Below are 23666 nucleotides of genomic sequence, written 5' to 3' on the forward strand. Positions count from 1 at the left end.
CACATATTTATTAGCGGCTTGGATTCTGATTTTGACCAAGTTCGTGGAGAGATTCTCCGTAAAGACCCAAAATTGGATCTTGAGAGCACATATGCCTATGTTCGTCGTGAACATCAACAACGTATCACTATGGGTCGTCCTGCTCCTACCTCGAATTCCTCAACTCTACTATCTCAAGTTCCTCATTCTTCCCCTGCCAATTATCCTCCTAAACACCGTAATGATAGTTCCTCTGCGAAACCCTTGTTATGTTCTCATTGTGGTGATTCTGGTCATTCCAAGAATCGTTGCTACGAAATCATCGGCTATCCAACGTGGTGGGACTTCACCAAACGTCCTCGCAGAAAAATCTCCTCCAATGCCCTCCATTCTTCTTCTGATGGTGACTCCTCTCCCTCTCCTCAAGCTAATGTTGTGTATGAAGGTATTCTAGGTAAAACTCTTGCTTTTCTGCTCACTCTAGGAATTCTACTTGGATAATTGATACTGGCGCATCAGATCATATGATTCATGATGCTTCTATATTAAAACATTGTTTTCCATGCAGTAAGTCCACCATAACCACTGCTAATGGTGGTTCTGCCTCCATTACTGGTCAGGGTACCATTACTCTATCAAAAATTCTCACTCTTCATTCCGTTCTTGTCGTTCCTTCTCTTGATTTCAATCTTTTATCTGTTAGTCAACTTACATCACAACTTAACTGCAGTGTGATTTTTTGGCCCACATTTTGTGTTTTTCAGAACGTCCAGACCAAGGTGATTCTTGGATATGGTGTTAGACGTGGTAATCTTTACTTCTTATATGTCTCTGAGGGTGGTAATGACTTGCATTGCAGAGCATCTGCTACTAACACTCCAGATTCTTCTCATTCTGCTGCTTGGCTTTGGCATAAAAGACTCGGACACCTTTCTTTTGGTTATCTTCAAAAATTATTTCCCCATTTATTTTCAAATTGTCATTCCTCTCAATTTCAATGTTCTACTTGTGAAATGGCTAAAAGCCATCACATTCCCTTTTACCCTAGTATGAATAAAAGTTGTATTCCCTTTCAAGTCATTCATTCTGACATTTGGGGCCCTGCTAAAGTCCCTTCGTTTTCTCATTCTTATTATTATGTCTCCTTTATTGATGAGTGTACTCGAATGATGTGGGTCTCTTTGCTTAAACATAAAAATGACGTCTTCCCTGTTTTTCAGAAATTTCACCGTATGGTTCAAACACAATTTAATACTTCCATACAAATTTTTCAATCTGATAATGGCCTCGAATATAAGAATGAATCCTTTTCTGAATTCTTCACCTCTAACAGAATAAAACATCAAACTTCTTGTACATATACACCTCAACAAAATGGACTAGCTGAGAGAAAAAACAAACAATTGTTGGAGGTTGTACAGGCTTCATTATTTGGCATGAATGTCCCTTCCCATTATTGGGGTGAGACTGTCCTCTTTGTGGCCTATCTTATAAATCGCACTCCTTCTAGTGTTTTAGGTTTTCTCACCCCTCAAAAGAAGCTTGAAACTTTCTTTTCTATTCCACATGTCATGAATCTTGAACCTCGAGTTTTTGGTTGCACTGCCTATGTTCATGTTCCAAAAAATATTACGCGGTAAGCTTGATCCTTGTGCTAAAAAATGTATCTTTGTCGGCTATTCTGACGTCCAAAAAGGATATCGTTGCTTTGACCCTTAAACTCACAAAATGCATGTAACACTTGAAGTATCCTTTAGGGAGTCTGAACCTTTCTATTTAGGGGGAGTCACCTCTTCTTCTTCTCAGGGGGAGATTCGTCATATTGGAGAAGAAGAATTATGCTTACCTTTACCTGTGACTCCTACTCCAACATCTCCTCTTATTATGGACAGTCCACCAAATCAAAATCCTTCTCCTGAAGTCTCCACCGGTCTTCTAGGTACAGATCTTCTCAATGCAAGTCATTCTTCACAAAATGAGGCACCAAGTCTACCTTACATACCAGAATCACCTGATGTGGGCAGTTCTGAAACACATCCCGAACCTACTACTGAGGTAACTTCTGTCCCTATTGTAAACTCTTCCATCCCAACTTCTTCTAACACTCATAATATACAAATCAGAAGATCAGAACGACAAAATAAAGGTATACCAAAATCAGTTTATGAACCAGATCTGACAGTGAAAGTAAAATACCCTATTAGCAGTTATGTATCATCTCATAGATTATCTGAATCATATGCTCTAACGGTTGATCAATTATCCACTGTATCTATTCCTAACAGTGTGCAGGAAGCATTAGAAGATCCTAGATGGAAGCAAGCAATGAACATAGAGATGGAAGCACTTCAGAAAAATGAAACTTGGAAACTAACTTCTTTACCAAGTGGAAAAAAGACAATTGGGTGCAAATGGGTATACACTGTGAAGTTAAAAGCAGATGGAAGTATTGATAAAACTACAAGGCAATCAACTTCAGGGTATTTTACCTTTGTAGAAGGCAACTTAGTCACATGGAGAAGCAAGAAGCAAAAGGTAGTTGCAAGGTCTAGTGCTGAAGCTGAATTTAGAGGTATGGCATATGGCATTTGTGAATTACTATGGATTAGAAGCGTACTAGCTGATTTGGGAATCAAATATGAACAACCAATGAACCTTTTCTATGAAAAGTTAGATAATCAAGTAATTCAAACTCCACATGTTCGGTCTGAAGATCAACTTGCTGATATATTAACAAAGGCTGTTTCAGGAAAGGTGTTTGAAGAAGTCATTAACAAGTTGGGCATGATTGATATTCATGCACCAACTTGAGGGGGAGTGTTGAAGATATAATTTAGATTTAAATTATTGTTGCACTTAATTAGGAATAAGTTTTAAATATTTAAAGTTGTTTTCTGTTTTTATATTGTTTCTTATTTAAGTATAAGCATTTAATATTGCTTATAAAAATGTACCTCATTTGAGAAGAAACAGAAAAAAAAAAATGAAAGTATTGTATTTTATTCCCTGTGAATTGTTTAACAGGAGCAATAGGTGATGAGTTCTTCTATTTGACTGGTCATAGCAGGTTGCCTCTTCTCCCAAAAGTGTCCATTTGCCATCCTAACCTATTGTAGCAGGTGTAACAACTTGATTCTTCCCTTGGAAAGTCACTTAATGTAGCAAAATAACAGCTTCAATTTAGACCACTTTGCTTAGCTGATTATTTATGCGGTCCTTCAAACCCTTGTCTCACTAGCAAGTGTATTTTTGTGACATTTTCTAATTTCATGTCTCATTTTGTGATGTTTATATGCTATCCATTTTCCAAGTTAATTGAGTGTAAAAGTTCTGATTTCTTCTAGCCAAAACAAAGGTTTATTCATAAAGACACTAGTACAAGCAAGAGAAAAGACAGCGGTTGTTTTTCATTATAGGCACCGGTTCTCGAACAGAGGCATATGCAGACGAGGCAAAAAGTGTACCACTTTTGGCCTCGGTTTGAACCGAGGCATAAAGAGAGGCGATTTGGCATCGGTTCATCTACAACCGAGGCCGTATGTGCCACTTACTGCTTCGGTTGTAGTCTGAACCGAGGCAGTAGAGGTTTTTTCTTATTGCATCCTACTGCCTCGGTTGTAATCTGAACCGAGGCAGTAGAGGTCTTTTTCTTTTTACGCAGTACTTTCGGCCTCTGTTGTGGTCATAACCGAGATCATTCCACTCTACTGCCTCGGTTGTATTCTGAACCGAGGCAGTAGAGTTCTTTTTTTTTTTACGCAGTACTTTCGGCCTCGGTTGTGGTTATAACCGAGGCATATATCGCTTTTCTACCTCGGTTGTGACACCAACCGAGGCATATATCACTGTTTTTTTTTAAAATGAGGTCTGTTTCTGCGACATTCCCAACAACAGAAACAGACCTGCATATATATTTACAGCCAGAACAGTCGAGAATAATCCAGAAACGTATATTTTGAATGAAAATTATAATAAAACATAAATACATTCAATTGAATCATAAATCAACTTCTTATAAGCATAAATCAATCAAATTATAATCCTAAATCAAGTTTGAAGCATAAATAAAACTGAATGTACAATGTTAAACTAATAATAATGTAGAAAAACATCAAACAACTTAGAAACATAAACTTAGAACTTAGTATATCTTAATATCTAGTATATACTATTATATAAATGAATTACATATTTAGCCAGTGCTTTCCTCACAAGTTGAAGTGACTTCTCCGGAATTGGAGCAGTCCTATTGAATTTCTGCATAAAATACAATGATTTAACTTAGTGTATTTGAAATCTAAACTATAGGGAAAATAAAATTGAAACCTAAATAATACCGTTTCCCATCCACTGGTGTAATGTGCACGAATAATGGTCATCATCCAAAACATGACGTAGTAACCACATTCATATGACCCCGTTTGTATATTACACTACAATATATCATCATAATTATAAAATCTTAAGTAACATCAATTTAATGGAACCAAATGTAAATGAGTATGGACTAAAATACCAAACCTTAAGGGCAACCCATGCAAGCTTTTTAGCTGTAGCGGTAGATCTCCCAGATAACATCATATGTGTTGCAAGGGAACTATTAAAAGCAATTCCTTTAGCATACATTTATATATAAAAAAGTAGAAACATTGAGATTCTTACCAATCTACTACTTGTCTAAGAGAGCTGGGAGGAGACTTCTGCAATGAACAAAACCAGACAGCAGTGTTCTCCGGTATGGAGATCACAAGTAGCTGCCAATGACACCTGAAATTGGTAATAACTTATGAATCATATACCAAAATTAATAAATGAATGTGTTGAAGTTAACAAACTTCACTTACCCATGTATATAAGGGAGAAAATATATCTCCTTCCCCATTCCAAAACAGGTGCTGATGTATGTCTGGATATCATCAAATTTGTTTCTTTCATGAGTCATAGAGGGGTCAATGAACCCATATACATCGTTGAACCCCTTCTTGTTACTAACATCAGACATATACCTAAAATGAAGAAATAATATGATATAAGTAAGTTGATAAAATAGAATTGTATAAAAAAGTTTTCATAAACTTACATCATCCACAGCTGAATGAGTGTAATATTAATTTCTTCTCTACCCGACGCAAGCTCCCTAACATCTTGATGATGCAAGTACAATGGGATCTGAGTTTCTCTTCCAAATGTAGTAGAATCCCAGTGTACATTCATCGGCACATTTGAAATGATTTTAGCGAGCTCGTCTAACGCACCAAGAGGGTCATCCTCAGATAAATGAGTCTTCTTCGGTGGAGGACTTCCCTCTTTACCTATCTGCTGTTAAATGCAAAAATGGTTATGTTATAACGTCAATTAGAAGTAAATATTAAAATTGAGAAGTATATAGTACAAGTGTTTACCGGGGGATTAGATACATCACCAACCAAATGTCTAGGCCAGGTGACAAAGGACTTAAATGCTTCTTCCACAGTGAAGAACTCATCTGTAGGCACAGGAAGAACGGCATCCGCTATGACAACTTCATCCACCGTGACCTTGACCTCATCTTCTGAAAGTTGTACACCATGCACTAAAGTGGCTGTCTCATAAACTGTACCACGAGCCACTAGCACGGTCCCAGTATCAGAAAGAATAAATAACTGACATGGACGAGTTTCATCCATGTCGTCCCCTGGGGCACCGGAAGCTGAACAACTTCCTTTACCGCTTCTACCTGTCAAATTAAATGTTAGGTTATGCAAAAAGTAAATTAGTTACCAAAAATAAATAAGTTTACCTGTAGGGGGCACAACATGTTCCGCTACAGGAGATGGCGGAGGACGATTGCCATAATCCTCATAATGCTGTTGGAACTGGCGCGCAACCATATCAGCAACTTCATCATACAACTCTGCTCGAACCTTCTTTGTGATCTCCTGCGTCATCTCTTTTCTTATTTCCTCCTTCATCTTTTTGTATGAATATGGACGCGAGGAAGACCCAAAAAACTGTCGTATGCCTATGCCAGTCCCAGCACCACGCACTCGTCCTGGGTGCTCAGGTCGTCCAATAGTTGTGGCAAGAATATCTTGACGACCTTCTTGTGTGAATTGACCTTGGGAGCTCTGCTCAACCAAGGAGTCCTGTCACATAACAAAAGTTCAAAATCATTAGAAAAATCTATGTAATATATATAACAAAATTAATGTAAAAATATAAGGAATGACATCTTACAATTCTTTCAGATATTTCTCTGGCAGACTCGGAAGTGTAGGAGCCCGATGGTCTTATACGGGCTAACTTCCACTTCTCGTGCCGAGATGGTGGTGAAGGAGGAGGAGGAGGGTCACAACCCTCAGAAAGTGGAAGTCTGCTATCTGACTTCTGCTTCATTATTTTTTCTTCAAGCTTCCTATATCCACCACGAGACAGTATGTGTGGATTTTTATTCTGAGCGCTTATTCCCTGTGCTTTTGACCTTTTTTCCTGTGACAATATGAAACAATTGTCATAATATAGAACTATGAATGATGAATTGAATGATTTTACTGTACTTACCTGCCACGCCTCGCATGAACGAAGCTCTACAAACTGACGCCATGTTGCTTCGTCAATTGATGAATATTTGGAACATGGATTTTCATTACTTTTTGGTCCAAATATATATCTAGACGTCAATTTTGTCTTAAACCCTCGAAATCTTTCTGCAATTGCAGATAAACACTTATTCCTTAAGCTCTCGATGTTTGGCATATCAAATGTTATCTGCAACAAAGAAAGTAATAACCTTATATCAATACAAATTTATCAATATAATGAATATAGAAGATGGAGCAATATTGCTTAACTTACCAATAGATCTTGCCAGATGAGATTCCGATCAGCCTCAGAAACATGGTCAAAGGATGGAGTAAGTATAGAGATACGATCACGTGCCAATACTCCAAGGTAAGACCTAAATACATCTGCATTTGGGCCAGATGCAACTCCAGTGACCACGTCAATAATGATAGGTGTCCTCTCACCTGCATTTCTTCTAAGTATAAGCTGTCGTAACCTCGTTGCTCCTCTCGTCCGTCTAGAAGTGGTGGGGACTTCATCGCCTGACGAATGAGGTGACTCAGCCATATATCTGTCACAATAAATAAGATGATATATAAATAAAGCACTTATAAAATAACATATTATTTAACAATTGCCATAAATATTTACACAAACATGAAATTCATACATAATCATATGGATTGGTCATATATATATTCCCTCATTGTGATCTTCTCGTATTGCTTGTATGTCATCAATTAGAGGGTCGTCATCCAAATTTATTGTCGTTTTAAATGGATGGCTGTCAGCGATATGAAGATTACTTATATTCTCTTCTTTATCTTCAATTTGCCTTTTTCCTTGGAGAGCAACATACCAATGGTCAGACGCAGGATCTTTGACATAAAAAACCTGACTTGCTTGATATGCCATGATGAACGGTTCGTCTCTATAACCAACCTTTCGAAAATCAACAAGTGTCATACCAGATTCATCTATTTTGACACCACTCTTATTGTCTACCCACTTACATTTGAAGAGTGCAACGGAAAACTTAGTGTAATCAACTTCAAATATCTCTTCAATTCTACCATAGTATCTCATGGATCCAACTATAGGATTTTGATCTTTGGATGTTGAAAACTGTAGTGACTCAGCTTCTAGACTGACGCCACTATTTTGTACTGTGCTTTTATCATCCAAAGTCTTTGTATAGAATGTGCAATTATTAATTTCGTAGCCTGTACAACATACAACATCAAACTTCAAGCCATTTGCTAACCACAACAAAGTCTCAGAGGACCGTGATTCTTTCGAAACTTCAAATTTGAACCAGGACAAGAATGTTCTGTTATGCTCCATCAACTGCCATTTCTCTGATTGTCGTGGATAGTTGTCCCTTACAACGGCTTTGTGTGCTTCCAAAAATGGGATCACTTCATCTGTGTTGTTTAATACGTACAAATGTGCTTGCATCAATTCTTCACGACTTTTCGTCACCACATTCACACCTCGGATGCTTTTACTTGTAGAATATCTACTCAACCATGATGTCCGAGGGACTCCTATCGGATTTGCTTTAGTCATATACTCAGAACAAAACTCAATACTTTCTTCAGCAATATATCTTTCAATCATCGAACCTTCTGGACGATATTGATTTTTGACGTACCCTTTCAAAATCTTCATATAACGCTCAATAGGATACATCCATCTTAAGTATACTGGTCCACACAACTTTATTTCTCTGACCAAATGAACAAGTAAATGCACCATGATGTCAAAAAAGGATGGAGGGAAAAACTTTTCTAGTTGACACAAGATGATGATAATTTCGCTTTGAAGTTCATCTAACTTTGTAGGATCGATGACTTTACTACAAATTGACGAGAAAAATGAGCACAATCGAGTTATGGTCAGCCTAACTTTTTTGGGCAAAATTCCACGAATTGCCACTGGTAACAACTGTTGCATTAAGACGTGGCAATCGTGAGACTTCAGTCCAACAAGCTTTAAGTCCTGCATTGACACTAAGCTCTTGAAATTTGAAGAGTATCCTTGTGGTACCTTGATACTCTTTAAACAAAGACAAAAACTTATCTTCTCTTGTTTGGACATTGTGTAACATGCAGGGGGCAAATAAGTACGTTTACGAATCTCTCTTGGTGCCAACTCTTCTCGGATCTTCATGTCAACCAAATCCAAACGCGCATTCACTCCATCTTTTGTTTTTCCCTGGATGTTTAGTAGTGTACCAATCAAGCTATCACAGACATTTTTCTCAACATGCATGACATCTATGCAATGTCTAACATCTAACTTTGACCAATATGGAAGATCAAAGAATATTGATTTCTTCTTCCAAGGGGTCGTTACAGAAGACTTCTTCGACGTTTTCCCAAATATATGATGTACTTTATTAACTTTCTCAGCAACTTCAAGTCCAGTAAGTGGAATGGGTGCATTGTCTTTCTCTTGTTCTCCATTGAATGCTTTCTTTAACCTTCGATATGGATGATTAGATTGTAAAAATCGCCGATGACGCATATACACTGTCTTCCTTCCGTGTTTTAATTGTTGAGCTGCAGTGTTTTCTTCACATATAGGACATGCTTTATGACCCTTCACACTGTACCCCGACAAATTACCGTAAGCTGGGAAGTCATTAATGGTGCAAAATAACATGGCATGCATCATGAAAGTTTCTGAAGCAAAGGCATCAAATATTTCAACCCCATCAACCCACAACAACTTCAAGTCTTCAACTAGTGGCCTTAGATAAACATCGATGTCATTTCCAGGCTGCTTTGGACCAGATATCAACATTGACAACATCATGTACTTTCTTTTCATGCACAATCTAGGAGATAAGTTGTAAATTATCAGTATAACGGGCCAACAACTGTGATTGGTACTTAAATTACCAAATGGATTCATTCCATCAGTAGCTAAGCCAAACCTAAGATTTCTACATTCTTCACCAAGTTGGGGGAATTCTTGATCAATAATTTTCCATTGCTTTGAATCAGCTGGATGACGAAGCAGCCCATCAGTTGTTCTCTCATATGCATGCCATCTTAGGTTTCTAGCGTCTTTGGGATTCGCGAACAAACGCTTAAGTCTGGCAACTAGTGGAAGGTACCAAACTACTTTCAAAGCAGAACCATTCTTTTCTGTGTGACCACCATCTTCACCGTTGTTTTTTGACTTGTATCGTGATAACCCACACTTTGTACACTTTATCAAAACTTCATTCTCATTCCTATATAATATGCAATCATTCGGACATGCATGTATCCGTTTATATTCCATACCCATCGGACAAAGAATTTTTTTTGCATCATAATTACGATTGGGTAACGTATTTCCATCTGGCAGCATTTCATTCAACAACAACAACAATTCTGTAAAACTCTTATCACTCCATCCATTGCTCGCCTTTAAATTCATGAGCCTTAACACCGCTGACAACCGTGTGAACTTAGTTGAACCCGCATACAAAGGAGTCTCCGCATCAGTGGACATCGTTTCATACACATGTGCTTGGGCAAAAGCTTCTGCACCAACATCGCGGATCATGTCCTCTAAGTTGTCTTCTTTTGCTTGATCTTCCATATCCATTGTGGAATCATAAACATTTTCAGTTTGAGAGACAGTTGGAAAGTCTGTTAATTCGCCATGCCATATCCATGTTGTATAACTTCGTATGAAACCATCACAAATAAGATGTTCCCTAATATCACTTGCGTTCAACTTCCTCCCATTCAAACAGTTCACACATGGACATCTGAACTTCACTTCATTATCATCACTTGTACTCGCATTACGTCGCGCAAACTCTATAAATTCTTCTACCCCTCTCTCGTACTCAGTGCTGATGCGTGGTAAATTAATCCACCCTCTATCCGTACGCATCTTTACTGAAATTGTTTACACAATTTCAATCATCTTGAATGATCACTTTGATCGTGTTTGTATTCAAGGTGTGACACTATCCCATTCAAGAAGATTCACTTTTTTTAGTTTATTAAACATATCAATTTTAAACAACATATCTCATATTTCACGAAATTTTGCCAGCATTTCGCATTGGTCTTCAGGTTACACGAAATGAAAGTGATTATAAATCACAATCAAATATGCCCCGAAGATCAATACAAAACACACCGACAAATTTTCGTGAAATTTAAGAAATGTATATTAAAATTGATATGTTATAATAAACTATGAAAAAGTTATTACTCTTCTTAAACTGTCCAACCGGACAATTCAAGATTCAATACTGTAAATTATTATTACCATCTCCTCTATTTTCATTTGTAAAAAGTATGTTTGTTCAAAAAATCTGGAGATAATAAATAATTTTTGTATTGAATCTCAAACGGGAAACTAAGGCTAATTTACAACAACAATATATATTCAAGCAAACAAATAATTACATACGCAACATGTAATATATTCAACCAAACAATATATTCAACCAAAGTTGCTTATCGTTATACTTGAATGTAGCATTAAAAAAACTAAAATGAAGGTTGTGTTACAAAACGATGTCTTTTATTTTACTTATTTGTTTAGCTAACAATTGATGTGTTACAGAACCATTTGTTTTAGTCCAAATCAAAATATTCTAACTACTTAATTTCGTTGTCACTATAAAAGTAATAATAAATTTTAAAAACAAAATAATTATACTGTTTGATTATAAACAATCACTCACATTATTATTTAAGGAAACACGTTTCTCTTTTATATTATCTTTTTAAGGGTGGTTATATATTTTGACACTCACTGAACAAAAAATACCAACTTAATAATTCTAAATAATTATATTTATTTTATATTTAACTTAAAATTTTAACATACAATGATATTATTAAAGTGGATTGAGAAATAGGTATTTTTTTTGGAGGGGTGTCGTAATATCATTTTCCATCTTCCTAAATCAGATTCTTTGTTAAACGAGATTCTTTGTGATTGATAATTTTTTTAAATCAATATAGTCAAAGATATCCAATACTTTTTGAGATTAGTGTACCATATTGCGTATCAAAATATGAGCTAAGCTTTTGACCAATGCACCTTAGCATACTTTTACAGAATCGTATTTAACTTAATTTTTTGGTCCACTGATCATTTAAATTTTTCGACAACATACTGACAAAAATGTGAAACAACAGTTAATTATCTAGACTTAATAAAATTATGTGTATTTAAATGTTGTTTTGTTTAAACTATAAATATCTTTAATGAGCTATAAAAAATGTATAGTTGAGTATGAAACATCCATTTGAAGTTGCTGCCTAAGGAGAATTAAGCATGTACATTTTAAACTAATCACCTGTTAGTATCTTTAAATATGTATATTGACATAAAATAAAAATAATTCTCAAAATCTATATTGTATTTAAGTTTGGAATCATTACCAAATGAAAGAAATGAATATCCAGAACATTTTCTGATAAGCATGTAGCAACTAACATGTAAGAGAGCACACCAATTTCTTCTCTTCTTCAAGGTTTCAACTTAGAATCATGTCTACATGTTCTGTTTCCTGTGGCCCTTGAACACATCCTTGTTCTATTATTATTTAATTCGTTTTTATGAAAGTTATAATCAGCTCAATTTAAAATGAAAACTTATTTTCGTTCCTTCTAAACATTAAGTTGTTTCTAACAAAATTTAAAAAAGTACTTTAATACGAAATTCTATCACTAGGACCCCATGACTCCATTTTAGGTACTATCATTGCTTAGTTTGATACTGCTTCAATATGAGCTTGATCCAACAAAATTAAAAAAATCAATTCAACCAATACATACAATTTGATTCTCCTCCAGAAACAACAATTATTATCAGAGCAAGAAACAACAATTATTATCAGCAAAAACACAATCAACTAACCTCAATGACAGGAAGAATGAAACAGCGTTGGAGGCAGTACCGGCGGAGGCAGCAGTGGCGGAGGAAGCACCGGCAGGCGAGAACACTGGCAGCAGCAGTGGCGGAGACCGGCGCCGTACCAATGGAAGCAACAGTGGCGGAGGAAACACCGGCAGGCCAACGGTGGCGCGTAGGTGAAGGGCGGAGGCGCGGCCAACGAGGACGAGCAGCACTGAATGCGCGAGCACTGGCAGCAGTAGTGGCGGAGGTACACCGGTGAGGCACCAAGGCGAAGGGAGGCGAGTCAAGGAGAGCCAATGGAAGTTCTACAACGAGGAAAGTGAAGAAAAAACAGGTACGAGGAAGAAGAAGAAGCTGTCGCGATTCGAAAATATGAAATTGGGATACTACCTCGGTTACCGCTAGACCCGAAGTCATATCCCCATATTGCCTCGGTTAAAAGCATCAGCGGTGTAGAATATGTGAGGAATCGACCTCGGTTCAGTGCTTAACCGAGGCCCTACACGTTCCAGCAGTTGAACAGGCGCGTAGCTGCAGTTGGACAGGGTGGCAGGTGGTTATGGCCTCGGTTTGCAAGCCAACCGATGCAATAAGGTACACTTTAGGCACCGGTTTCTAAACAACCGATGCAATAGGTTATGGTTCAGACTTTTCAGTTACCAGCAAAGGCTTATACGCTTCGGTTAAAATGAGGCATCGACCTCGGTTCAGAGGGTAACCGAGGCAGTAGCTAGTGGCGTGCAGCGGCAGGTGGTCAGACACTTTGCAGTCTGACACTGAGCATCAGTAGGCTTATAGGCACCGGTTTCAAACCAATCGAAGCAATAGGGTGCAGTTTGGGCTTCGGGTTCTCGGCGAACCGAAGCAGTAGCTAGTGGTCAGACACTTTGCAGTCTTATCAGACTGAGCAACAAAAGGCTTATAGGCACCGGTTTCGAACTAACCGAAGCAATAGGTGCCGTTTAGGCTTCGGGTTCTCGGCGAACCGAAGCAGTAGCTAGTGGTCAGACTTTTTAGTCAGTTTGCAGTCTTATCAGACTGAACATCAGCAGGCTTATAGGCTTCGGTTATGCATTGGACCGAGACAGTAGCGTGTATAGGCCACGGGTTTTGGGGAACGGATGCAATAGGTTTGTTCCAAAACGGTTTGAATAAGGCCTGATGTATATAACGTTATACGCTTCGGTTTTCGTATAACCGAGACGTATAATGGGCGTCAAAATCCAAACTTTTTACTAGTGAGAAAACTAGAAAATCTAATCTGAAATGGGAGAGGAAGTAAGGATAAAAAAAAACTGTCCATGATGACATTGTTTCCAGCTTATGTTCATGCATGTATGACCACGATTTTCCATCCACTAAGCTCTCTCAGTTAGATGCATGAATGGAGAAGAATAAAAAAATGAACCACACCTTGAATAATAGAAACATGCTAAAGAAAAGTTGTCCCGATGAATTAACGAGTAAATTTTCATTAGAGGCCAAAGAACCACTCCTAACGTAACAATTGAAGGGGGGGTAGGAAAATTTGAAATTTTAGAACGTGAATGAATCAGACTTGGTCTGTAATATATATATTACTAAAAGAATGAATAATTCTATGCTATATGTATAATTATTCTTTGAAAGTTATCTCAAATCAGTCAAAGTCATGGACCCACATTTTTGGACAGCATAAAAATTTATTTCGTACTTTGAAATAATAAGAATGAACAACTTGGCTTAGAGGAACTAAAAAAAAATCATTTCCATACATATCATATTCTGACCTTTCACGTAATGCTAGGCCATCCCAAGTCACAAATGTTCCAAAATTTTAGAAATTTAAACCAAGTGCGGTAGCATTAAGAGCTCACTTTCACATAAAGTCTAAAAAAAAAGCCCACCCTAAATTTCTTGGACCAAATGATTGAAATCAGAAGATTAAATGGAATATACTTGTTTGGTATCCAAATAAGAGAGAAGGATAGGTCTGAATCAAGGTAGAAAACCATTCATCAAGAGTCTAAGTCTCATGTTGAATAAAAACAAAAAAGTAAAATACTATATATAAAGATTAAAGACCCAACCATTGAAAAATTAGTTTTGTAACATAAATTAAAAAATTAGGACAAAGCTACCTCACTTAATTTAACTTCTTTTAATGTATTCTTTTTTGTGTTTTTTAAAAAACCTTTTATCTTATCTTTTTTATTTTTAGAGTTTTTTTAAACAAATTTTATTTACCAGAAATTGTGTTCACAATTTCTTAATGCAATTTAATATAAATTGATTCAGAAATAACAGTTTAAGAGATAGCTTTTCATAATTCTAGCCACTACACTTCTATCTCAGCTGAAAAATAGAAAATAGGTAATCCACTAAAGTTAATGAAATAAATTTGACTAATTCAAATTGAAACAAATATGAAAGACTACTAAAAATATGCAACATCCAAAGGCACGTTCTCAACATTCCTGGTGACCTTGGTGGTTGCAAATTCATTGCTTCTTCCTTGACCTTAAGAATTCAAACCTACTGACTGTAAACCAAATTTGTGTAGCTATTTTCTTTAACTTCTCTTAAAACAACTCCAGATTAAAAAGCTTGATCTTCCATGAAACAGGATTATGTTCAATTGAAATTGGTGTTTGGTTATCAACAATAACTTATGTGTTTTTAACTTGATGCAAATTCCATTATATTAAAATATTCCTCAACCAAACAAGAACTTGAATTACATTTACAACTGCAATAAACTCAGCTTGTGTAGTTAATTGAACTACAACCTTTTACTTCTTTGAAATACAACTGCAATAAACTCATCATATATGTATAAATAAATAAATAAATAAATAAAGGATGGTATGTTTTACAACATAAAACTTCGTTACGATTTTATCCTTAAAAAAACACAAAAAAATAAAAGAAAGAAGTATTTAACTTGGAAACCTCTTGAATAATGTATACTATCGGATTAAGTGTAATAAAAACACAAGTGAACCTTATCAAAACTTATCTATATATGTTTTAATAAGAGATTATATTATCTCCTTTGATTTATTGGAATCTTTATTATTTTGCATTTATCTATGACGTTACATTGATATAACAAGACACATTGATCTTTTTTCTTACATATCACATAAATATTTTAATCTTAAATGTGCTATTATAATATTACTATAGTTACTCATCATAATTGATATATTATCCATTAAAACTAACCCTTTGTTACTCATCATAATTGATATATTATCCATTAAAACTAATCCTTTCTTCACTTGAATGAATTTGGAGTAGGGTGATTGAGTGGATTTGAAGATAAATTTTTTTGTTGTTTATTTGAGTGAATTTGGAGGTAAATGAGAGTAAATTTGGAAGCAACGTTTGTGAGAATTAGTGTAAGATTTGATTGATTTGACAGATTAAAAAAATTCACTTTCAAATCCATTTTCACTTACCTCCAAATTCACTCAAATAAACAACAACAAAATTTATTTTTAAATCCTCTCAAATACACTCAATCACACTCTCTCAAATCCATTCAAGTAAACAAAGCCTAAGTGACTATATATTATAATGAGGAAAGGAAAAAAGGTATCCCATAAGTTAAAAATTCTTACATTCCTTAATATCAACACTAAGAATTATTATACACGCTCCTTCCTTAATAGTCTAGTTATCTTTTATAAAGTACCAAAAGGGACATTGCTTGAAGTCTAATAATTAAGCTTTATAATGGTATATTGGAGGATTTAAGTTGGAACATGTGGTATACCTATATGCATCTAAACTTTAGGGTTTAGAGTTTGTGTACATATATGTACATGCCAAATATTCTATTATTATCTTATGAATAGATTATTTTATTGTATATTTATAAAATCTATTAATTTAACTTACTATATTGTATATATATCTAATATCACCACTCAATTTTCTTTTTGGATAATTAAAATTTGTTTTTGAAAAAATACAACTAAGTAAAACAGTATTAATTTAAAAAATATATAGAAAATATTAAAACACAATTTAAAAGAGATGAGATTAGAAAAGATGGAAAAGAAACAAAAGGGAGAAAAGATAAAAAGTAAACAGAGGGACAGTGTAAAAGATAAAAAAGAAAAGAAAAGGAGGGTCGGCTATAAAAAGATAGAAAAGGCAGAGATAGCAACTGAAAATGTAAAAGAGGGAGATAAAGAAGGGAAAAAAAGAGGAAGAAATAGGAGGGAAACTAGTTGGGGAACAAAAAAGAAAAGTAAAAACATTTTGCACTTTTTGCTGTCATTTTGTATTTAGCACGGTGACGTCCATTGCAGGGAAATCATTTAACAATGAAAGACTTCTGATAATAGCGTGATATAATATTACAAGTTAGAACATATCTTGTTATTTAAAATTTGAAGGTTTTCATTGTTTTGTGATATGGGTAATAATATTTATTATTATCATACAGCATGATAGTTGAAGTTTTGATGATCCAATTTCATGTTTCATTTTCCTAAAACATGAATGACAAGTTTTTTTTAGTTTATAGCCCAAAAATGTATAAGAAATGCATATTCAGACAGATGTTGTAGCACAAAGTATGTGAGGTTATGGAAGTGGCCATTTGTTACAATAATTTTTTAATAAACTTGTCATATATGGTTTTTTTTCTTATAAAAAGAAAATATCTTTATATATAATCTTGAAAATTATTAATTATTATGTTGAATTTCAAATTCAGTTTACAATTAATTTTTTTTATTTATATAATAATTTTAAAAATATCAATGACTATCATATATTCATTTGATAATTAAAGTTTATATATATAATTTTGAAAATTATTTTATTGTTATGTTAAATTTCAATTTTTTTTAATAATTAAAATTTCATTTATGTAATATTTTGATAACTAAATTCCATTCACATAAATTTGAGCAATTTTATTATCATTTTATGTTTTGAACTTTTTTATAACAATTTTGTCTATATAATAATCTTGAAAGTTTTACCATGTTAAATCTTGATCTCACTTGGTAATTAAAATTATCATTTATTAAATAATTTTAAATTTATTGATTATCATATTTAGTTTTAAACTTATTTATAATTGAAAATTTTATCTACACCAAATATTGAAAATTATGAAATTTATTTGATGAGATAACTTTCATCTAAGTAATAATTTTGAAAGTTATAACTTGTTATATTAAGTCTCAGTATTACTGATAATAATTAAAGTTTTTATAATAATTTAAAAATTAATTAATTAACATATCGAACTTACTTCATAGTTAAAATTTTCAATATTAAAATACTCATGAAAACTAATAAAAAAATATCAACCAACAAAATCATTTTACAAAAAGAACTATGAAACTTTCATCTTTTTATTGTCAATTAAAATATATGTAGACAACGTCCATCCAAGTCGGACCTAAATTAATAATTTCATTAATTCTTTCTTCGTGATACAACAAATTTCAAATTTAATTAAAGATAAATATGTAAGAGAAACATCGAGTGCTATAATATCTGTATGTAATTGACTTGTGAATCTAAGTTTGGCTTTTAAAATTAAATATTTTATTTTAAGTTTTTTTTTCTTAATAATATATGATGACAAATCTCCAATTTCTTTAATAAAGTTTGACATGGTAACATCAATTATATATATATATATATATATATATATATATATATATATATATATATATATATATATATATATATATATATATATATCAAGAAATTAAAATAAGAAAATTAAAACAACAAATGTCATAACAAAACAATATATAATATTACACAACCTATTCCATTTACAACACGGTGACATTCTCATTTACCTTTTTGTGCATTCAAGATTGCAAATAGGAAATCATAACAATGCTACAAAAGTGTTTCGTTTTTTTTTGTTCATCGCAGATAATATTTCCCATATGTCACCCTTTGTGTATTAGAATGTAAGAGTGTGGTATGCAATCTTCACTTAATTATTGAGAATTTCATTTCGATTCTCAATGGCAACCACTTGACACTGAGCCATGCTAGATATTTTCTCAAAATGAACATTACTGGATCCCATTATGTCTATGAAGACATCGAGCCTAGTCGTCAACTTATGAAATTGTGAGTCCATATGTGCCTTCCGCTTTGAACCACGTGAAGATGGCATACTTGTGGATGGGACAAAAGGCACAAACTAAGTTTCCCTTGGACTATACTCGTCCATAGGTGGAGGAGATGATGGAGTTAGGTCAATAAACCCTTGAAACACGGGTTTTTGTTAACACTTTGACAAACATACTAAATCATTCAAGTAATAAATCGGTACGACCACATATCGTTTTTCAAGAAACTCGTATAATACCAAACAATCGTATAATTGTTAACTAATATGGACTAAAGAATGATTCCATGAATTGAGTTTTGAGTGCAATTAAAGTAAATATGATGCATAAATGGTAAAAGTGAACTTTAGTAGCTAGAAACAATTCGAAGTGAAAAGACTAGAAATGATGTGAATTGGTATTGTTGGGGTAAAATATCACCTACTTCACTCTTATGCATGTAAAATTACATCTTATTCATTATATGCTAATGTCAATCTTCTAATTTACTCAAACTCAATCCCTTGGTAGAGAGAGCCTATACTTTCTTATTGGATTTCAATCCCTTGATAACCCTAACAAGTATTTCCGCTTTAAGAATTGAGATATAAGACAACCAAATGTCTAAGTTTTATCTCTAGATACAATTTCCGTTAGACAATTTGTTCCAGATCTAGATTCACACATATTTCCCAATATCAAGAAAACCAATAATCAAGCTATGAGTAGCTAATTCATAACAAGCATTAAGAGAATGAACAAAATAATAGCAATCAAAGAAAGAAGCATCAATATATTAAGAACAATTGCAAATTACAAAAAAGTTCAATGGTTACATCAATCCCCCAACAAGAATGAAACTAGCTCTCCATTATCAAGGAGAGCACAAGCTTACAAATGGTGGAAGTGGAAGAAGAGGAAGACCCAAGGAACAAGGAAAAGTGTTCCCATAACTCCTAACCAGCCTTCAGGTGCTTTAGAAGAGAGATCTTGTGTCCAGCTACCCAAAGATCCAGATCTCTTTGCATTTTTGGGTTAAATAAACCAAATTTACCACATCAACAAGGGTGGCGCTCAACAGTGGGGTTCTGGCGCTCAGTGCCCTACTCCTTGGAATGCATCGCTCAGTACTGGCCTCTCTAGATTCAACATTAGGGGGTGGCACTCAATGTTGGAGTTCTAACGCTTAACGCTAGCTTCTCCAGAATGCACCGGTTAGCACTGGCCTCTCTAGTCTTCATCAAATTCCCTAAGTTATGCAGATTTGCTTGTATCTTTGAATCCAGAGTTCTTCAATATTGCTGACGATCTTTAGAGCATCTATATAACTATCAAAAGAGGGAAATTTTATCATATTTTTCACAAGTGTAACCACCAATATGAATAATAACAAAAACAATATAAAGAGAGGATTTTAAGTAAGAACTAAGCTAAGGGAAAGCTGAATTTTCCACTAAAAATGTACTTAAATAATGGTAAGAATTAGTATCATCAAACTCTCCAAAACTTATAACTTTCCTTGTTCTCAAGCAAAAGGTAACTTGGTCTAGACAAGATAGCTCAACTATAATGGTTTAACAACTCAAGAACACAACTTCACTCAAGAGTATTAAATCAATCATGTTTACTCATTAGCAAAACCCACTCAAGAGATAATGTGGCTTTCACAAATCAAGCTTCAATTATGGTGCTTATGCATTATAGATCACACGATAGATGAAAAAGGTTTAATAAGGGATCAACAAAAATGGCAAAATGCTTTCATGAAATACATGGAACCATTCCTCACTAAAGAAGTGTTTCACTCAAGACTTTACTGTGTAAGGATGTGTTTCGTTCGCTCTACTACAAAAGACTTTGCCTTTCGTTTTAGCTAAAATAAACACATTCATAAGCAAACATTTTTTTTAGTAGTGCCTTTAACATTGAGGTATACACATCTTGTGAATGACTCTGATACCATATTAAAAAGTAAATTTAAACCTATCTCAACTCTACAAAATCAACTTGTAAGGTAAGGTTTAAACCCACACACACACACACACACACATATATGTATATATATTCTAAATTGGCCTTAACTCTTGATGGCAAATACCCTAGTCATGGCACTTTCAAGAAAGTGGAAGCCATCCATGAAGATAACATCAACTCTACCTTGTGGGCCACCCTTGGAGCCATCATGGAGCATAGATTGAAGAGTAGTGTAGGATATCTAGGCCATTGTATTTGGCAATGTAGTGTAGGTTTGTTTAAGGCCTGTATTAAGACTTAAGTAGCATAGGATTTTCCTTAAGTTAGACATCCAAACCAAGTGGAAAGTGTGTGCCATGTGTCATGCTTCTATTGGAGAGAATTTGATTTTTAGAAGTGGCCACATGACACCTAGGGGTGGAGAGGATTTCTTTTTGGTAGTGGTCACAAGTACCTCCACCATTGGAGATAATTTTCTTTTAGTAGTGGCCACATGACACTCTAGGAATGAAGATGATTTTTTGTGAGTGGCCACATGTCCTCCCATCATTGGAGAGGATTTGTGGACACTTGTCCACTCCTTAGAAGACCTTTTTTTGGCCAATTAGAGCAAAGGTGGGTGATCATGCTTTTAGGGTTAGAAGCAGACACTCTTGACCTATAAATAAAGGTGTCTCCACCCTTTTATATTATCTTGGACTAATGTAATGTTATGCTGCCAAACTATGGCCATACACTTCCTATATCAAGACTAGTGCAAGCCTAGAGGCCTCTAGTCACCTTCCTCCTTGAAAATAAAATGTCATTATAGAAGTCATTTAGAGGGTCCCTAACGTCAAATAAGGTATAAACGTCGGCTCCCCTAGGATCAAACGTCAAATGACCTGCATACAGAACTAAAAAGTCATTGTTTTATTTCCTTTAAACGTCGACTACAGGCCACCGACGTCTAACTCAAATTAGATGTCGACTCCCCCTTCCACGGACATAGGAGGAGCCGACGTCTAATGCACATTAGACGTCAGATCTCCTTCTCCGAACGTCAATAAGCTACAAAAATACCTCAAAAGTAGCGCCAAAATGGAGTTTTTAGCAATTAGACGTCGGTGGTGGGAGAGGGCCGACGCAAATGCCCTTTGTAACTTTCAGTGTATGTTGGTGAGTATTTCACGTAATGTATTCACAAGGTTTCTAATATTATTCTGCATAAAAACATATACTAAAATTAACTAAAAGAAAATTGTTTTATAAGATTAAAAAGATTAAAAAAAAACGTTTTATGACTTTGGTAATTATATGTAATGGATTAAATTATTTACAGAAATTTTACCAAATCGATTATCAACTTAGTTAATCCATTAAATTAAAATTATATTTAAATATTTTCAACATTCTTAGATAATATCTAACTAAAATTTTGTATAATCTATTAACTTTTTTTTATAATAAATAAAAATAATATTCAATCAATTAAAACATGTCATAATCTATTAAAAATAATATCGTAACTAATTTATAATTTGAGTGAGAATAATCTCCGTATTCTTATTGGATAGTTTGACCAATGAAACCTCTATCTTAAAAATAACCCTAACTACATACAATTTTGGTCTATTTTATTTTTAGTTGATATTGAAATTTTGATTTCTTTATATTCAATGGTAATGATATGCCTTTCCATATCTTAAAAATTATAAAAAACAACAAAATGATAATAATTAATCATAGACAACAATAGAAGAAATGAAAATTAATCTATTAATTTTGATATCACAAATGCATTAAAAATATAAAATAAACAGTAATGATGGTTTATTTGGTTTTACTTGAGAGAACATAAATAGCTCAGGAAAATATGGAGAGACCAAGGTTTCAACACAACCAACATTTATCAATATATCGAATGTTCAAGATTTTCCGCCATGTTTAAGATCCTCCAAACGCGAAATCAAAATATTTTTTTGAGTTTTTCAACATCATCCAACCAATCGTTATTGAATCCACAATTACGCAGTTCTTTTAACAATTCAACAAATTCAGATAGCTTCGGTGATCTCAGCAAGTTTCTCTGAAAAGGAAGGAAAAGGTAACCACCATGCGTGTCATTTAAAAGAAAAACAATAAAAACACATTCAAGTGATAACATTCATGTCACTCTCTTAGAACAATATGAAGATAATTAACAAAACGTACAAGAGATCTTCTAATAACCTGGAGAAGCTTCTTGAATGTCTCCAACACCAACATCTTCAAGTTCTATATTCACAACTGAAAATGGTACTTGAGCTTCACCATGTTCCTACATAGAATCAATTCAATTCGTTACAACATCAGCTTCAAGGCCTACGCTATCTCTTTATATTTTATGAACAGAAAACATGCAACACTAGTTTTTAGCATGAGGAAGTTATATATATATATATATATATATTTCACTACATCCAAAAGTAACTGATAAGTGAAGTAATGAACTAACTGATTCTGAATCAGTTGACAACGTTATTGTCTCTGCATGTGGTGATATGTTTCCTTCTTCACATGTTCTCTTTATTCCCTACATAAAATAAACACGATATTAAAATACTTGTTCACATGATGTTTTCTTTGTAAGTGGAAAGAGTTTCGATTAAGCATTTTGTTTGACATAGAATCCTCTTGATCATTTTTGTGTAGTATTTTTTTTATTACATGTGTAATAATGTGAGATTAATTATTTTAAGGAGGGTTGATAGAAGGACTTTTGTTTTATCCTCGTGGTTGTTGACCGTTCAACAAAGAAAAGTAATCATTAACTCCAACATTAATTAAGGGCAAACTAAGAAAACCTACACTAACATAATGGTTATTTGTAAATTTCAATTTAAATTCAATATTTGATTCCATGTCATTTGCATTTAGATATGTTAATGGAGATAGATTGATTTCTGTTGACCTTTGATGCAGTCAACTCACTCCCTGATGCTACTTCAGTTTTAGAATCTTCATCTAGATTATCCGGCATCTCCAGTAATATGTTCTTTACATGGTGATATGTCAGTTCTGACCCTGTAATAAAGATTTGCATAAAATAAAGAAATTAGAATGAAATGAAAATAAAGAAAACATAGAAAAATTAAAAAATATGAGGGTAGTATATATTTTCTTCATCAATTTTTTTTTTAACTATCACTAAAAGAAATTTTTTAAATATCAATCAATTTT

At 34.1% G+C, this 23666-nt stretch overlaps 1 pseudogene across 1 annotated transcript in view; it reads right to left on the minus strand.

The window, feature by feature from the left end:
* Positions 1-23666, minus strand: part of LOC148190688 (uncharacterized) — an 81668-nt pseudogene that overhangs the window by 53438 nt on the left and 4564 nt on the right. The window lies entirely within an intron of this gene.

This window comes from Vigna umbellata, chromosome 11 (genome assembly GCF_029865625.1).
Source record: "Vigna umbellata cultivar VRB3 chromosome 11, Vumbellata_1.0, whole genome shotgun sequence".
In the NCBI taxonomy this organism is placed as follows: Eukaryota; Viridiplantae; Streptophyta; class Magnoliopsida; order Fabales; family Fabaceae; genus Vigna; species Vigna umbellata.